Source organism: Leuresthes tenuis, unplaced genomic scaffold, assembly GCF_036924035.1.
Source record: "Leuresthes tenuis unplaced genomic scaffold, fLeuTen1.0.hap1 SCAF_48, whole genome shotgun sequence".
In the NCBI taxonomy this organism is placed as follows: Eukaryota; Metazoa; Chordata; class Actinopteri; order Atheriniformes; family Atherinopsidae; genus Leuresthes; species Leuresthes tenuis.
In genome coordinates, this window is record NW_027325402.1 from 319919 (window position 1) to 334094 (window position 14176).

The window sequence follows — 14176 nt, forward strand, 5'->3', positions numbered from 1 at the left end:
TTTGATGATGTATGGTTGGGCATTCGCACCTTTTTTTACCCATTTTTCAGGAGATATGGGTGGACATTCACACCTTCTTGCAGCTGAACACCTCCTCTCCCGCATATGATCATGTGCGGTTTGATATTCGAAAATTTTCTTTCATGTTTTTTAGCAATTATTGATGGACATTGAGACCTTCTTGCAGCTGAATACCTCTGCTCCCGCTTTTGACGGTGTATAGTCGGGCTTCCGAGCCTTTTCTTCCCCGGTTTTTACAAATTATGGTTGGACATTCAGACCTTCTTGCAGCCGAAAACCTCCGCTCCCTCTTTTGATCATACATTGTCGGGCATTCACACCTTTTCTTAACCGCTTTTTACAAAACATGGTCGGACTTTCACACCTTCTTGTAGCCGAACACATCCCTTCCCGCTATTGATTGTGTACAGACGGCCATTTTAACCTTTTCTTACCCGCTTTTTACCAACTACGGTCGGACATTCACACCTTCTTATGGCGGAACACCTCCGCTCCCTCTTTTGATGGTGTATGTTTGGGCATTCGAACCTTTTCTTACCCGCTTTTAACAAACTATGCTCGGACATTCAAACCTTGTAGCCGAACACATCCAGTCCTGCTTTTGATGATGTATGGTTGGGCATTCGCACCTTTTTTTTTACCCATTTTTGAGGAATTATGGGTGGACATTCACACCTTCTTGCAGCTAAACACCTCCGCTCCCACTTATGATCATGTGCGGTTTGATATTCGAAAATTTTCTTTCATGTTTTCTAGCAATTATTGATGGACATTCAGACCTTCTTGCAGCTGAACCCCTCTGCTCCCGCTTTTGATGGTGTATAGTCGGGCTTTCGAGCCTTTTCTTCCCCGGTTTTTACAAATTATGGTTGGACATTCAGACCTTCTTTTAGCCGAAAACCTCCGCTCCCTCTTTTGATCATACATTGTCGGGCATTCGCACCTTTTCTTACCCGCTATTTACAAAACATGGTCGGACTTTCACACCTTCTTGTAGCCGAACACATTCGCTCCCGCTATTGATTGTGTAGAGTCGGGTATTTTAACCTTTTCTTACCCACTTTTTAGCAACTACGGTCGGACATTCACACCTTCTTATGGCGGAACACCTCCGCTCCCTCTTTTGATGGTGTATGTTTGGGCATTCGAACCTTTTCTTACCCGCTTTTTACAAACTATGGTCGGACATTCAAACCTTCTTGTAGCCGAACACATCCAGTTCTGCTTTTGAGGATGTATGGTCGGACTTTCACACCTTTTAGTAGCCAAACAACTCCGCTCCCACTATTGATTGTGTACAGTCGGGTATTTTAACCTTTTCTTACCCGCTTTTTACCAATTATTGTTGGACATTCACACCTTCTTACAGCGGAACACCTCCGCTCCCTGTTTTGATCATTTATGGTCTGGCAATACTACCTTTTCTTAACCGTTTTTGAGTAATTATGGCTAGACATTCACAGCTTCTTGCATCCGAACACCTCTTCTCTGCTTTTGATGATGAATAGTCCGGCATTCTTACCTTTTCTAACACATTTTTCAGTAATTATTGTCGGTCATTCACACCTTTCTCATCAGCTTTTTGCAAATTATGATCTGACATTCACACCTACTTGCAGCCGAACACCTCGGCTTCCGTTTTTGATGGTGTATATTTTGGCATTCGAACCTTTTCTTACCCACTTTTTACAAACTATGCTCGGACATTCACACCTTCTTGCAGCGAAACCCCTCCGCTCCCTCTTTTGATTGTGTATGTTCGGGCATTCGAACCTTTTCTTACCCGCTTTTTACAAACTATGGTCGGACATTCAAACCTTCTTGTGGCCGAACACATCCACTTCTGCTTTTTATGATGTATAGTTGGGCATTCACACCTTTTCTTACCCATTTTTCAGTAATTATTGGTTGGAAATTCAGACCTTGCAGCCGAACACCTCCGCTCCCTCTTTTGATTATACATTGTCGGGCATTCGCACCTTGTCTTACCCGCGTTTTACAAACCATGGTCGGACTTTCACACCTTCTTGTAGCCGAACAACTCCGCTCCCGCTATTGATTGTGTACAGTCGGGTATTTTAACCTTTTCTTACCCGCTTTTTACCAATTATGGTCGGACTTTCACACCGTCTTACAGCGGAACACCTCCGCTCCCTCTTTTGATGGTGTATGTTCGGGCATTCAAACTTTTTCTTACCCACTTTTTACAAACTATGGTCGGACATTCAAACCTTCTTGTAGCAGAACACATCCACTTCTTCTTTTGATGATGTATGGTTGGGCATTCGCACCTTTTCTTACCCATTTTTCAGGAATTATGGGTGGACATTCACACCTACTTGCAGTCGAACAGCTCTGCTCCCACTTTTGATTATGTTTGGTTGGATATTCGAACCTTTTCTTAACTGCTTTTTACAAACTTTGGTCGGACGTTCACACCTTCTTGCAGCCGAACACCTCCGTTTCCGCTTTTGATGGTATATATTCGGGCATTCGAACCTTTTCTTACCCGCTTTTTACCAACTATGGTCGGACATTCGCACCATCTTACAGCGGAACACCTCCGCTCCCTCTTTTGATGGTGTATTTTCGGGCATTCGCACCTTTTCTTACCCGCTTTTTACAAACTATGGTTGGACATTCAAACCTTCTTGTAGCCAAAAACCTCCACTCCCTCTTTTGATCATACATTGTCGGGCATTCGCACCTTTTCTTACCCGCTTTTTAAAAACTATGCTCGGACATTCAAACCTTCTTGTAGCCAAACACATCCACTCCTGCTTTTGTTGATGTATGGTTGGGCATTCGAACCTACTTGTTGCCCGCTTTTCATTAATTATGGGTGGACATTCAGACCTACTTGCAGCCGAACACCTCGGCTTCCGCTTTTGATGGTGTATATTTTTGCATTCGAACCTTTTCTTACCCGCTTTTTACAAACCATGGTCGGACTTTCACACCTTCTTTTAGCCGAACAACTCCGCTCCCGCTATTGATTGTGTAGAGTCGGGTATTTTAACCTTTTCTTACCCGCTTTTTACCAACTATGGTTGGACATTCACACCTTCTTACAGCGGAACACCTCCGCTCCCTCTTTTGATGGTGTATGTTCGGGCATTCGAACCTTTTCTTACCCGCTTTTTACAAACTATGCTCGGACATTCACACCTTCTTGCAGCGAAACACCTCCGCTCCCTCTTTTGATTGTGTATGTTCGGGCATTCAAACCTTTTCTTACCCGCCTTTTACAAACTATGGTCGGACATTCAAACCTTCTTGTGGCCGAACACATCCACTTCTGCTTTTGATGATGTATAGTTGGGCATTCACACCTCTTCTTACCCATTTTTCAGTAATTATTGGTGGACATTCAGACCTTCTTGCAGCTGAACACCTCTGCTCCCGCTTTTGATGGTGTATAGTCGGGCTTTCGAGGCTTTTCTTCAACGGTGTTTACAAATTATGGTTGGAAATTCAGACCTTGCAGCCAAACACCTCCGCTCCCTCTTTTGATCATACATTGTCGGACATTCGCACCTTGTCTTACCCGCGTTTTACAAACCATGGTCGGACATTCACAGCTTCCTCTCCACCATACTTGTATGGTGGGATATTCACACCCACTTGCATCCGAAGACCTCCGCCCCCACTTTTGTTGATATTTAGTCGGTCGTTCACACCTTACCCGTTTTCTTGCAGCCAAACACCTCTGATCTCGCTTTTGATGATGTAAGATTCGGCATTCAGACCTTGCTTTTCCTGCTTTTCACCAACTATAGACGGACATTCACACCTTCTTGCAGCCGAACACTTCCGCTCCACCTTTTAGGTTTCTATCACACCTTTTTTTTCACCGCATTTTATAGATTATGGTTGGAAATTCTCAACCACTCATCCGAAGACCTCTCCTCCCGCTTTTGTTAATATATTTGAACTTTAGTCAGACATTCACACCTACTTGCAGCCGAACACCACCTCTCTAGCTTTTGATGATGTATGGTCCGGCATTCTTACCGTTTCTAACACATTTTTCAGCAATTATGGTAGGACATTCACACCTTCTTGCAGCTGAACACCTCCTCTCCCACTTATGATCATGTGCAGATTGATTTTCGAAAATTTTCTTTCATGTTTTCTAGCAATTAATGATGGACATTTAGACCTTCTTGCAGCTGAACACCTCCGCTCCCGCTTTTGATCATACATTGTCAGGCATTCGAACCTTGTCTTACAAACTTTAGTCAAACATTCACACCTTTTTGCAGCCGAACACAGTTTTTTTCAGCCGAACTTGGGCATTCGAACCTTTTCATACCCACTTTTTACCAACTATGGTCGGACATTCAAACCTTCTTGTAGCCGAACACATCCAGTCCTGCTTTTGATGATGTATGTTCAGGCATTCGAACCTTTTCTTACCAGCTTTTTACAAACTATGCTCGGACATTCAAACCTTCTTGTAGCCGAACACATCCACTCCTGCTTTTGATGATGTATGGTTGGGCATTCGAACCTACTTGTTGCCCGCTTTTCATTAATTATGGGTGGACATTCACACCTTGTCGCAGCCAAACACCTCCGCTCCCTGTTTTGATCATGTATGGTTGGACATTCGCACCTTTTCTCACCCGCTTTTTGCAAACTATGGTCGGCCATTCACAGCTTCCTCTCCACCATACTTCTATGGTGGGATATTCACACCCACTTGCATCCGAAGACCTCCGCCCCCACTTTTGTTGATATTTAGTCGGTCATTCGCACCTTACCCACTTTTGGCAAACTATGGCCTTCTTGCAGCCAAAAACCTCTGATCTCGCTTTTGATGATGTAAGGTTGGGCATTCAGACCTTGCTTCACCTGCTTTTCACCAAATATAGTCGGACATTCACACCTTCTTGCAGCCGAACACTTCCGCTCCACCTTTTAGTTTTCTATGGGGCATTCACACCTTTTTTTTCACCGCATTTTATAAAAACACCACAGGAACACCGTATTGAGGCTTTGTTCTGACCGCTCATTCGGTGTCGCGTTTCTTTCAAGCAATTCTCCTGGTTAGCCCGCACTCGGCTCGCTCCCAGAGCCGTGTTAAAGTCTACTTCGCATTCACTCTCTTTTCTCAGCAGACTAAAAGAAAGTTTCATCTTGGGCTCCCTGAAACCTCCATCCTGCACCGCTGTTTGCTTTTTCACAAGAGCAGAGGAGAGCGCACCGTTCCCAGGGGCACTACAGTACCGGGTCGATGCTTGGAGTGAACGGAGCAAGCTCCTTTTTCAACTCCTATTGATACAAATCCATTTAATATGTAGTCCTCGCATAGAGGACACATCAGACATTAAACTGATAAGAACAGATACTACACTTGATCTTAGCCAAAAGGCCGAGAAGCGATAACTGTCCACTGGTTCACGTCCGAGGGCCCTTCCTGGCACAATGCGCACTTGTAGCGGTGTTCTTTTTATGGCCATAGTGTCACTTTGCACCTCGGCCCACCCGCTGCACTGAGCACTCTTCAGCCCTTTTAAATGGTATAACTTTACACTACCGCACGCTCCAGCGAGCACCATTCAAGCAACAACTTTGCACTCCAGCTTCGAACATTGGCACAGTCGCAACAAGTAAGGCGACTCTACTCAGAGAAGTCACTCTGCACAGTAACAAGATTTCTTTTGCACAGACAGAAAGGGCTTCATCCGCAAAGGTAAAGCCTGCCAAAAATAGAAACAACTCATTAGTGCTGCTCAACGTTGTACTTTGCAGTAAAAGAAAGAGCAAATCTAAAGATTCAGGAATCCGAGAATAAGCTTACTTCCATGAGTTCTTCACGATTTCGGATTTTGCTATAAAATGAATTCCTTCACTCAAACTAAATTAAAACTGCTAAACCGCTAATCTGTTACATGCAAGGCAGATGTCAAATTCACCGAAATAGGATCTAAGGGTATTTGGCCAATCGAGCTGTAGCAGCTTCGGTAAAAGAGTATAAGTTGAAGAGTTTGTGAATAAAGGTGTGCGCACACATAGTGAGTTGTAGGAAAATAGGCAGGGAGCAATGCCGGCTGGGGTATAGGTTCTTGTATGTTGTCTGACTGTTTGATTTGAATGTGTTGTGTAAGTGTCCTGTTGAATGTTACATGTTTGGGCTTTGACACGCTTCACTGTGGTTGTTAACTGTGTGGTGTGTCCTGAAATGTTATATGTTTGGGCTGTGTGACATGCTTAATGCTTTTCAGTAGCAACCCACTTATTCATATATAGCAACTGACAACATAAGAAGTCCGGACATACTTTGATAGTAGTTGTAGAAGTATCCTTATTGATAATAGATAAACTAATTCATAGTGATAGAACAGTAGATGAACAGGTGCCTGCACATGTCTCATGAAAATAAAATGGGTGTATGATTGCTGACGGCAGAGCAATACTGCCAAACTTATGAGTTCTTGTGGCAAACTTGATTCAGTGTCTTGACGTGTATACGCTGTTTCGCTGACTTGTCACAAGAAACAAAGTGTGTTTGATAAGATCCGACCATTTTATTACGGGAGGATCAGTATGTATGGATTCTGATGTGACTGATAAACTCATTCGTATCTTAAGCATAATCTAATACGTGAGACAACGCCCTGGCACACAATCAAAAAAAAAAAAAGAGAGAGCGGTTTTGTGTCCCCACAGTCCATAATGTAGAAAAGAGAGAAAAAAGCCTTTCTGATTTGTTGTGTGTGCTCACAGTGCAGAGTGTAGAGAAAAGAGAGAAAAGAAAGCCGTTTTGGTGTCACGGGTGTTGTGACTTACACACACACATTTCTGAATTGAGAAAGGAAATTATTTTAGAGGAAGCACTACAGTTTAGATCCCACATTTGTTGATAGGCATTCATTTAATTTTTCTTTTAATCAGTTTTAAAGTGAATACTAACTGAGAAATGAAAAAGGTGAAGAGTTTAGAAGCTTGGTTCAAGAGCAAAACTTGGTTTATGATCAGCTGAGTCTCTAAACAGAACAGCAAAGGGCTTCATCGAACATTTAAAAAAGATTCAGATTGTTAGAATATCCAGAATTTATAGGAATGGTGGTGATTACTCTTATTTTCTAGAATGGAAATAACTGCACCATGTCTGTTTTATGAATTTAAGGGGCTAAAAAGTTTTGTTCTCGTTTTTCTATGATTAACCGAATGTATGTGAGAGTCCAAACAGACAGAAGGGTTACGGCCGAGCGCTGGACCTTCCAAAAAAGATGAGACAGGCTGGACCCGTGCCATACTAGTTAAGGCCTGCCTGTGGATTACAGGTTCTTTAAACTCTCACACACACAAACTCACACACGTTCGCACACATACACCCATACACACACACATTCTTGAACTTGCTGCAAGATTAAACCTTTGCATTAACTGACTCCAGCAACTCTGAGTCTCATTGAGAGACTTTTCTCAACAATTGGGTCCTCAAACCAGATCTCAAAGTTTTTTCCGCTGTCCAGGGTCGGAGCTGAAACCGTGCACGGGGGAGTCCAGTACTCCTAATGAAAGACCCCCTGCTGAATTGCGGTAATTAGGGGCCAGTGTCCACTGAAAGGGGAAAAAGGGACGAGATCGTACTTTTGAATCAATGGCCAGAAGCCATTGGCAGTGCAGGCATCAACAATAATGGTGTTATTTCACCCATTAACACTTAAGGTACCTCATGCAGTGGCTGTGATATGGTTACTTAACAAAATATCTTTACCAGACATCTCTCCTACATAACAGTTCTTCTTTCACAGCCACACCTTGTTGTCGAGAGATGTGCTACACTTAATCCATCCACACTGCTACCTACCCCACAGATGGAAAGCCTCATGATTGCATGTCAGAAATAACCATCAGTGTTTTACCCAGGCCAGACTTAACTGATATACATTATGAAAATGCAGAAATAACTATATTTATTCAACAGATCAAGGAAAAAAACCCTGATGGCACAAATGCTACAGGATTTGCAGTAGTAACAGAAACTGAAGTTTTCTTAAAACAACCACTACCAAAAAATTACTCTGTTCAAGCAGTCGAATTGGTAGCTTTAACTGAAGCTTGTAAATTAAATAACAAAAAGGTTGTTAACGTTTACACTGACAGTCAGTATGCCTTCTCAACTGTACATGTGTTAACACAGCATTGGAAAAACAGGTATGTTGACATCCACAGCTAAATGTATAAACTACAAATATTTTAGCATTATTAGATGTTATTCAATTGCCATCTACAATAGACTCGTATGAATGACCGGAAGGAAAACCATACTGCCAAAGAATTTGTTTAAATATGCTGCAGTATTGAGCCACGGACCATGTCATGTCTCAACAGGAGGGATGGAAGCAATAATGAACCAGGTTTTTACAGCATATGGTTTTACTAATTATTAAAAACATTTTTTTAGAATAAATAAATGAATAAAGTTTTGTCTAGCAGGTCAAATATGTGCAAAATACATTCCACAGGGCAATCTAAGACCAAAACGAAGATAATTCCCTAAGCCAGTGTATCTTTTTCAACATATTTGTTTGGATTTCATTATTTCATTATTTTGTAGATTTCATTGAACTAAATTAATGTTAAGGGAAACGATTCTGCTCAGTGACAACAGAGGTTTTTACCAAATGGTCTGAAATATTTCCATGTGCACAAGCAGATGCACTCTCAGTAGCAAAATCACGCGTAAAATAACTCATTTCTAGATTTGAAATTCCTGAAAAGATCTTCAGTGATAATTTGACACACTTTGTAAACAATGTCATCTCACTGATGGCAAAGAACTTAAAATAGACCTTAGAAACCACTGTGATATAGAAGGTTTCGCTAACACATTGGAATTGTTTTACTATTTACATATGCATGTGCAGTGAAGAATTGCTTGCTGCTGATAAATGCAAAGAAGAACAGCTTACACATAAATGCTCACATATAGGCTGCTGAATGCAATGAAGACCTGCGTATCCAGTAAAGTTCAATGTCAATGTGTAATATCCAATTAGGATTTGCAAAACAGTGAAGTTAAACAATGAATGGGTCCATAGTCGGTATGAGAAGACTACAGGAATATTTACCTGGGTGTACGTTCAAATTATTGTAAATTATTGTTTGTTTGTTTGTTAGTATGTATATGAATGTTATGTGTATAAACTGTGTTGAGTTGTAGTTACTCAGTAGTGTCTCAGTGAAACAACCGACGGGGGAAGCCTTGCGGTGACAACAAAAGCAGTGTTTTACTGATCAGTCAAGTTGCTCCACTGTACTCCATACAAACTGGTTGGCTACTGAAGGGATAGAAAATGGGGAATACTTGTTTTAAAGCAAACAAGGAATTAGATGGGAAAAATACATGTTTTAACGGGACCCAGACAATATTAAATACTCAGACAGATGGGAGAAGAAGTGTAGTTTTGTAGGAAATCACAAAATTATTACATAAAATGAGTGAAATCAATTGAAGAATGCCTTTCTGGAGAGCTGTTTACCACAGATGAGCAGCTTTGCGACCAAGCACATTGTAGATCGCTTTACTGCCAAAATGATCTAGTTTAATGGATTGGTTTAGACATTTATAACAGCATTTTAAGAACAAAGAGAGAAACAAAAAGGGACAACGCTTCATGGTGGAAGGTGATGTATAAATAACTGTGTATATGATGAAGGAGAGACCATTTGAGCAGCACAGCCATTTCGCAGCACAGGGACAGCAGTTCAAGTTAAAGGATCTCCCATGTGGTATCACCTGTCACACTGTCAAGGCATCAAAAGAAGAAAAAATCACCAAACTCAAGGACAAAGAGACGAAGACTCCGGTGAACGAAGAGAGAGGACTTACAAACCAGAAATACAAAAGGATGCTCGATATCAAGATCCAGAAGAAGAGGCTAACAATGCCACGAACACTTACGATGCTGGGAATGATGCCAGCAATGAACAGAGAAGAAGATTCAGTGTCATCAATCTGCAACACGTGCCTCTAATGAGGGGGTGAATATAGAATCCTCAACGATTACAACGTCTCTGGGAACTGTGACAACAACAAGGTTTAAACCATTTTGATATATATTGTAACCTATTGGCTAAGGAATAGTGCTGAAAATGAGGTAAATCTAATCCACCACTGTCCTTGGTCTTCTGTAGGGTTTTTAAACTAATACGTGGTGGTTTGTTTTTCCACAGAAATTTGGAGATGCATGAATCTAGTGACTTAAACCAAGTAGCAGATAGTTTTATGGGGATCATTGAGAACAAATAGTTAACTTTTGGTAGTATCATCATTTTAATGGTTGTAACTCTCCCCATAAGTGATATAGGTAAGGACTTCCAACGAGAGAGATCGTCCTCTACTCTCTTTACTAATTGCACATAATCCATCTGTACTTATCAGTTTAATATGTGATATGTCTATGCAAGGACTACATATTAAATGGATTTTTATCAATAGGAGTTGAAAAAGGAGCTTGCTCCGTTCACTCCAAGCATCGACCCGGTACTGCAGTGCCGCTGGGAACGGTGCGCTCTCCTCTGCTGTTGTGAAAAAGCTAACAGCGGTGCAGGATGGAAGTTTCTTTTAGTCTGCTGAGAAAAGAGAGTGAATGCGAAGTAGACTTTAACACGGCTCTGGGAGCGAGCCGAGTGCGGGCTAACCAGGAGAAATGCTTGAAAGAAACGCGACACCGAATGAGCGGTCAGAACAAAGCCTCAATACGGTGTTCCTGTGGTGTTTTTATAAAATGCGGTGAAAATAAAGGTGTGAATGCCCCATAGAAAACTAAAAGGTGGAGCGGAAGTGTTCGGCTGCAAGAAGGTGTGAATGTCCGACTATATTTGGTGAAAAGCAGGTGAAGCAAGGTCTGAATGCCCAACCTTACATCATCAAAAGCGAGATCAGAGGTTTTTGGCTGCAAGAAGGCCATAGTTTGCCAAAAGCGGGTAAGGTGTGAATGACCGACTAAATATCAACAAAAGTGGGGGCGGAGGTCTTCGGATGCAAGTGGGTGTGAATATCCCACCATACAAGTATGGTGGAGAGGAAGCTGTGAATGGCCGACCATAGTTTGCAAAAAGCGGGTGAGAAAAGGTGCGAATGTCCAACCATACATGATCGAAACAGGGTGTTTGGCTGCGACAAGGTGTGAATGTCCACCCATAATTAATGAAAAGCGGGCAACAAGTAGGTTCGAATGCCATACCATACATCATCAAAAGCAGGAGTGGATGTGTTCGGCTACAAGAAGGTTTGAATGTCCGAGCATAGTTTGTAAAAAGCGGGTAAGAAAAGGTTCGAATGCCCGAACATACACCATCAAAAGAGGGAGCGGAGGTGTTCCGCTGTAAGACGGTGTGAATGTCCGACCATAGTTGGTAAAAAGTGGGTATGAAAAGGTGCGAATGCCCAAATTCGGCTGCAAAAAACTGTGTTCGGCTGCAAAAAGGTGTGAATGTTCGACTAAAGTTTGTAAAAAGCGGGTAAGACAAGGTGCGAATGCCTGACAATGTATGATCAAAAGCGGGAGCGGAGGTGTTCAGCTGCAAGAAGGTCTAAATGTCCATAATTAATTGCTAGAAAACATGAAAGAAAATTTTCGAAAATCAATCCGCACATGATCATAAGTGGGAGAGGAGGTGTTCAGCTGCAAGAAGGTGTGAATATCCTACCATAATTGCTGAAAAATGTGTTAGAAACGGTAAGAATCCCGGACCATACCTCATCAAAAGCTAGAGAGGTGGTGTTCGGCTACAAGTAGGTGTGAATGTCTGACTAAAGTTCAAATATATTAACAAAAGCGGGAGGAGAGGTCTTTGGATGAGTGGTTGAGAATTTCCAACCATAATCTATAAAATGCGGTGAAAAAAAAGGTGTGATAGAAACCTAAAAGGTGGAGCGGAAGTGTTCGGCTGCAAGAAGGTGTGAATGTCCATCTATAGTTGGTGAAAAGCAGGAAAAGCAAGGTCTGAATGCCCAATCTTACATCATCAAAAGCGAGATCAGAGGTGTTTGGCGGCAAGAAAACGGGTAAGGTGTGAATGACCGACTAAATATCAACAAAAGTGGGGGCGGAGATCTTCGGATGCAAGTGGGTGTGAATATCCCACCATACAAGTATGGTGGAGAGGAAGCTGTGAATGGCCGACCATAGTTTGCAAAAAGCGGGTGAGAAAAGGTGCGAATGTCCAACCATACATGATCAAAACAGGGAGCGGAGGTGTTTGGCTGTGACAAGGTGTGAATGTCCACCCATAATTAATGAAAAGCGGGCAACAAGTAGGTTCGAATGCCCAACCATACATCAACAAAAGCAGGAGTGGATGTGTTTGGCTACAAGAAGGTTTGAATGTCCGAGCATAGTTTGTAAAAAGCGGGTAAGAAAAGGTGCGAATGCCCGAACATACACCATCAAAAGAGGGAGCGGAGGTGTTACACTTGAAAGACGGTGTGAATGTCCGACCATAGTTGGTAAAAAGTGGGTAAGAAAAGGTTCGAATGCCCGAATATATACCATCAAAAGCGGAAGCGGAGGTGTTCGGCTGCAAGAAGGTGTGAAAGTCCGACCATGGTTTGTAAAAAGCGGGTAAGAAAAGGTGCGAATGCCCGACAATGTATGATCAAAAGAGGGAACGGAGGTTTTCGGCTGCAAGAAGGTCTAAATGTCCAACCATAATTTGTAAAAACCGGGGAAGAAAAGGCTCGGAAGCCCGACTATACACCATCAAAAGCGGGAACGGAGGTTTTCGGCTACAAGAAGGTTTGAATGTACGACCATAGTTTGTAAAAAGCGGGTAAGAAAAGGTGCGAATGCCTGAACATACACCATCAAAAGAGGGAGCGGAGGTGTTACACTTGAAAGACGGTGTGAATGTCCGACCATAGTTGGTAAAAAGTGGGTAAGAAAAGGTTCGAATGCCCGAATATATACCATCAAAAGCGGAAGCGGAGGTGTTCGGCTGCAAGAAGGTGTGAACGTCCGACCAAAGTTTGTAAAAAGCAGTTAAGAAAAGGTTCGAATATCCAACCAAACATAATCAAAAGTGGGAGCAGAGCTGTTCGACTGCAAGTAGGTGTGAATATCCACCCATAATTCCTGAAAAATGGGTAAGAAAAGGTGCGAATGCCCAACCATACATCATCAAAAGAAGAAGTGGATGTGTTCTGCTACAAGAAGGTTTGAATGTCCAACCATAGTTTGTAAAAAGCGTGTAAGAAAAAGTTCGATTGCCCGAACATACACCATCAAAAGAGGGAGCGGAGGTGTTCCGCTGTAAGATGCTGCGAATGTCCGACCATAGTTGGTAAAAAGCGGGTAAGAAAAGGTTAAAAAACCGGACTGTACACAATCAATAGCGGGAGCGGAGTTGTTCGGCTACAAGAAGGTGTGAAAGTCCGACCATGGTTTGTAAAAAGCGGGTAAGACAAGGTGCGAATGCCCGACAATGTATGATCAAAAGAGGGAGCGGAGTTGTTCGGCTGCAAGGTCTGAATTTCCAACCATAATTTGTAAACACCGTTGAAGAAAAGGCTCGAAAGCCCGACTATACACCATCAAAAGCGGGAGCGGAGGTGTTCAGCTGCAAGAAGGTCTGAATGTCCACCAATAATTACTGAAAAATGGGTAAGAAAAGGTGTGAATGCCCAACTATACATCATCACAAGCAGAAGTGGATGTGTTCGGCCACAAGAAGGTTTAAATGTCCGACCATAGTTTGTAAAAGGCGGGTAAGAAAAGGTTCGAATGCCCGAACATACACAATCAAAAGAGGGAGCGGAGGTGTTTCACTGCAAGAAGGTGTGAATGTCCGAGCATAGTTTGTAAAAAGTGGGTAAGAAAAGGTTCGAATGCCAGAACATACACCATCAAAAGAGGGAGCGGAGGTGTTCCGCTGTAAGAAGGTGTGAATGTCCGACCATAGTTGGTAAAAAGCGGGTAAGAAAAGGCTAAAATACCCGACTGTACACAATCAATAGCGGGAAGGGATGTGTTCGGCTACAAGAAGGTGTGAAAGTCCGACCATGTTTTGTAAAAAGCGGGTAAGAAAAGGTGCGAATGCCCGACAATGTATGATCAAAAGAGGGAGCGGAGGTTTTCGGCTGCAAGAAGGTCTGAATGTCCAACCATAATTTGTAAAAACCGGGGAAGAAAAGGCT

The 14176-nt window shown here is 42.5% G+C and overlaps 1 non-coding gene and 1 pseudogene across 1 annotated transcript; one reads left to right on the top strand and one right to left on the bottom strand.

Annotated features, from left to right (window-relative positions):
* Window positions 1-5219: 5219 nt before the first annotated feature.
* On the bottom strand, window positions 5220-5410 carry LOC140285603 (U2 spliceosomal RNA). The gene has a single exon (XR_011910613.1). It is a non-coding gene; the product is annotated as a U2 spliceosomal RNA (small nuclear RNA).
* A 4969-nt stretch (window positions 5411-10379) lies between these two features.
* Window positions 10380-10556, top strand: LOC140285638 (U2 spliceosomal RNA; annotated as a pseudogene).
* Window positions 10557-14176: the final 3620 nt, after the last annotated feature.